The sequence below is a fragment of the Schistocerca americana genome, unplaced genomic scaffold, assembly GCF_021461395.2.
Source record: "Schistocerca americana isolate TAMUIC-IGC-003095 unplaced genomic scaffold, iqSchAmer2.1 HiC_scaffold_389, whole genome shotgun sequence".
Classification (NCBI taxonomy): Eukaryota; Metazoa; Arthropoda; class Insecta; order Orthoptera; family Acrididae; genus Schistocerca; species Schistocerca americana.
This window is the reverse complement of record NW_025726114.1, coordinates 102,501-107,500: the sequence shown is the minus strand read 5'-3', so window position 1 is coordinate 107,500 and position 5,000 is coordinate 102,501. Positions and strand designations below refer to the sequence as shown.

The following is a 5,000-nucleotide window of genomic DNA, read 5'->3' as shown; positions in this document are numbered from 1 at the left end:
ATGTCGTACCTTAACCTAACCTATGTCGTACCTTAACCTAACCTATGTCGTACCTTAACCTAACCTATGTCGTACCTTAACCTAACCTATGTCGTACCTTAACCTAACCTATGTCGTACCTTAACCTAACCTATGTCGTACCTTAACCTAACCTATGTCGTACCTTAACCTAACCTATGTCGTACCTTAACCTAACCTATGTCGTACCTTAACCTAACCTATGTCGTACCTTAACCTAACCTATGTCGTACCTTAACCTAACCTATGTCGTACCTTAACCTAACCTATGTCGTACCTTAACCTAACCTATGTCGTACCTTAACCTAACCTATGTCGTACCTTAACCTAACCTATGTCGTACCTTAACCTAACCTATGTCGTACCTTAACCTAACCTATGTCGTACCTTAACCTAACCTATGTCGTACCTTAACCTAACCTATGTCGTACCTTAACCTAACCTATGTCGTACCTTAACCTAACCTATGTCGTACCTTAACCTAACCTATGTCGTACCTTAACCTAACCTATGTCGTACCTTAACCTAACCTATGTCGTACCTTAACCTAACCTATGTCGTACCTTAACCTAACCTATGTCGTACCTTAACCTAACCTATGTCGTACCTTAACCTAACCTATGTCGTACCTTAACCTAACCTATGTCGTACCTTAACCTAACCTATGTCGTACCTTAACCTAACCTATGTCGTACCTTAACCTAACCTATGTCGTACCTTAACCTAACCTATGTCGTACCTTAACCTAACCTATGTCGTACCTTAACCTAACCTATGTCGTACCTTAACCTAACCTATGTCGTACCTTAACCTAACCTATGTCGTACCTTAACCTAACCTATGTCGTACCTTAACCTAACCTATGTCGTACCTTAACCTAACCTATGTCGTACCTTAACCTAACCTGTATTGCGCCTTAACCTAACCTGTATTGCGCCTTAACGTAACCTGTATTGCGCCTTAACGTAACCTGTATTGCGCCTTAACGTAACCTGTATTGCGCCTTAACGTAACCTGTATTGCGCCTTAACGTAACCTGTATTGCGCCTTAACGTAACCTGTATTGCGCCTTAACGTAACCTGTATTGCGCCTTAACGTAACCTGTATTGCGCCTTAACGTAACCTGTATTGCGCCTTAACGTAACCTGTATTGCGCCTTAACGTAACCTGTATTGCGCCTTAACGTAACCTGTATTGCGCCTTAACGTAACCTGTATTGCGCCTTAACGTAACCTGTATTGCGCCTTAACGTAACCTGTATTGCGCCTTAACGTAACCTGTATTGCGCCTTAACGTAACCTGTATTGCGCCTTAACGTAACCTGTATTGCGCCTTAACGTAACCTGTATTGCGCCTTAACGTAACCTGTATTGCGCCTTAACGTAACCTGTATTGCGCCTTAACGTAACCTGTATTGCGCCTTAACGTAACCTGTATTGCGCCTTAACGTAACCTGTATTGCGCCTTAACGTAACCTGCATTGCGCCTTAACGTAACCTGCATTGCGCCTTAACGTAACCTGTATTGCGCCTTAACGTAACCTGCATTGCGCCTTAACGTAACCTGCATTGCGCCTTAACGTAACCTGTATTGCGCCTTAACGTAACCTGTATTGCGCCTTAACGTAACCTGTATTGCGCCTTAACGTAACCTGTATTGCGCCTTAACGTAACCTGTATTGCGCCTTAACGTAACCTGTATTGCGCCTTAACGTAACCTGTATTGCGCCTTAACGTAACCTGTATTGCGCCTTAACGTAACCGATATTGCGCCTTAACGTAACCTATATTGCGCCGTAACGTAACCTATATTGCGCCGTAACGTAACCCACATTGCCCCTTAACGTAACCTATATTGCGCCGTAACGTAACCTATATTGCGCCGTAACGTAACCCACATTGCCCCTTAACGTAACCCACATTGCCCCTTAACGTAACCCACATTGCCCCTTAACGTAACCCAACACACGTTGGGCCTTAACCCAACACACGTTGGGCCTTAACCCAACACACGTTGGGCCTTAACCCAACACACGTTGGGCCTTAACCCAACACACGTTGGGCCTTAACCCAACACACGTTGGGCCTTAACCTGCTCTGTAATTGTCATACGACGCGTTAAATTAGTGTAGTGTTGCCTAACTGCAACCCCCGCAATATAGTTTGCTACTCGCACTGCCCGGTCCCCAGTGTATCGCTTCATGTTAAACACCTTGCAGCTATACACTGTAATGTGGATGGCAGCAGGACGTACATGCTCAATGCCCTTTGCAGTTGTTCATTGGCATTTGCAGTTGTTCATTGGCATTCGCATGGCGAAGCACTTAGCCTACGCTGTGGTACGGCCTGTGTCAACTGTCCGCTGATGTTGTACGTCCAAATCACACACTGTACTGCACATTGGTCCTCATGTACTGAATGATACATCGTGGTACATGTGACCGTACAACGACTGCGCCAACAACGGCGAACCATGCGGTCCAAATGTTGTGCACTCAGCTACGTGTCGTCTCCCTATAAGAGCTGGATTGCAGTGTGGTATGCCCTGGATGGCGATCAGCATGAGCCGTCTGTTGATGTAGTGGCGCGTGTTGTCAGACGTAGTCGTCTCTTCTCACACACCGTGATAGCACGGTGCACTGCGTTCCACATCTGCGACATGCGACAGAGGCCGGTTGACAGTCGTTCGCGCAATGGACATCGCATACGTACGGGGGCCACCTTCCACGTGTTCGCTAAGCGTGGACATGTTGTTGCGTGTATGTGGGCAGACAGTGTGTCGTGACACCTGACACAGGCATGCAACAATCGTTGAATTTGCAAATGGCGATGGACGCCTACGTTTGCTGGTGACGTTACGCAAATGAACAACTGGTAAACCGTTGTGGTGCGGTTGTTCTCGCTAGGGGTGAATCAGTGATGGCGACGATCGGTTGAGCTACCAACCGGTTGTTGCAGCGATACCCACCATGCCCACGAACGTGAATGGCATGTGGGTGTGAAGCGATACGCGGCGGTGGCTGGGTGGGACCGTCCCCGGCCGGTGAGGGGGGGCCTCCCGGCGTGTTGGCCGTGCGGTGCGTGGGCGCACGCGCTACAGCCGGCTGGTGGGGGCGGCCAGTGGCAGGCGCGCCGGCCGACGGAGGCGGCAGGCGGCGCAGCTGCGCGCCGGCGCACCCTGCACGCGGCGCCGTGCGGCCAAAGTAGGTCCTCGCGGGCCCGGTGCGAAGCGCGGTGGACATCTGCAGTGTGCTGGTCCGATTGAGGACTGTGTGCGCTGAGGATGCGCCGCCGCCCGGCGCTCGGCGCCGCGACGCCGTCTGCTGCTCGGTCGCCTCTGCGGTTCTCGCAGGTGGTTTGTATCGCAGCTGTGCGGACGTGTTGGCGCGTGCGCTGTGCTGGGAGAGTTCGCTTCGGCACCCAAGTGGGGCTTTTGTCCTTCTGTGGCGCTGGCGTTGGAGCTGCCGGTCACCGTAGGTGGCGCGTGTTGTCTCCCGCCGGCAATGCCACGACAGCACGCTCCCGGGCCTCTGTCGGCAGCGGCAAGCTCAGTTGGGAGCACGGGTGGTCGCACCTAAAGCGTCTACTCGCCAAACTCCGGGCGATTGCGCCTCTCTCGAACCCGACCAAGTACTTAGGACGGCGCTGCGCGCCGCCGGGACCTGAGAGGGTTTCGAGGTGTATGGTGCAGGGGAGCTCAGCCTCCTCCTGTTTGCAGAATAATTGAGCGGACGCTTGCGTGTTCGCGCGGGCCCCCGGGACACACTCCCGGGCGGCCGGCTGCTCAGCTCTAGTTGACGCAGCTCCCTGGTTGATCCTGCCAGTAGTCATATGCTTGTCTCAAAGATTAAGCCATGCATGTCTCAGTACAAGCCGCATTAAGGTGAAACCGCGAATGGCTCATTAAATCAGTTATGGTTCCTTAGATCGTACCCACGTTACTTGGATAACTGTGGTAATTCTAGAGCTAATACATGCAAACAGAGTCCCGACCAGAGATGGAAGGGACGCTTTTATTAGATCAAAACCAATCGGTCGGCTCGTCCGGTCCGTTTGCCTTGGTGACTCTGAATAACTTTGGGCTGATCGCACGGTCCTCGTACCGGCGACGCATCTTTCAAATGTCTGCCTTATCAACTGTCGATGGTAGGTTCTGCGCCTACCATGGTTGTAACGGGTAACGGGGAATCAGGGTTCGATTCCGGAGAGGGAGCCTGAGAAACGGCTACCACATCCAAGGAAGGCAGCAGGCGCGCAAATTACCCACTCCCGGCACGGGGAGGTAGTGACGAAAAATAACGATACGGGACTCATCCGAGGCCCCGTAATCGGAATGAGTACACTTTAAATCCTTTAACGAGTATCTATTGGAGGGCAAGTCTGGTGCCAGCAGCCGCGGTAATTCCAGCTCCAATAGCGTATATTAAAGTTGTTGCGGTTAAAAAGCTCGTAGTTGGATTTGTGTCCCACGCTGTTGGTTCACCGCCCGTCGGTGTTTAACTGGCATGTATCGTGGGACGTCCTGCCGGTGGGGCGAGCTGAAGGCGTGCGACGCGCCTCGTGCGTGCTCGTGCGTCCCGAGGCGGACCCCGTTGCAATCCTACCAGGGTGCTCTTGAGTGAGTGTCTCGGTGGGCCGGCACGTTTACTTTGAACAAATTAGAGTGCTTAAAGCAGGCAAGCCCGCCTGAATACTGTGTGCATGGAATAATGGAATAGGACCTCGGTTCTATTTTGTTGGTTTTCGGAACCCGAGGTAATGATTAATAGGGACAGGCGGGGGCATTCGTATTGCGACGTTAGAGGTGAAATTCTTGGATCGTCGCAAGACGAACAGAAGCGAAAGCATTTGCCAAGTATGTTTTCATTAATCAAGAACGAAAGTTAGAGGTTCGAAGGCGATCAGATACCGCCCTAGTTCTAACCATAAACGATGCCAGCCAGCGATCCGCCGCAGTTCCTCCGATGACTCGGCGGGCAGCC

At 51.6% G+C, this 5,000-nt stretch overlaps 1 non-coding gene across 1 annotated transcript in view; it reads left to right on the top strand.

Moving 5' to 3' along the window:
* Positions 1-3,822: 3,822 nt before the first annotated feature.
* The window catches only part of LOC124582028, a 1,910-nt gene continuing 732 nt past the window's right edge, over positions 3,823-5,000 (top strand). Inside the window, exon 1 of the ribosomal RNA XR_006973650.1 lies at positions 3,823-5,000. This exon is cut by the window's right edge and continues 732 nt beyond it. This is a non-coding gene — a ribosomal RNA (small subunit ribosomal RNA).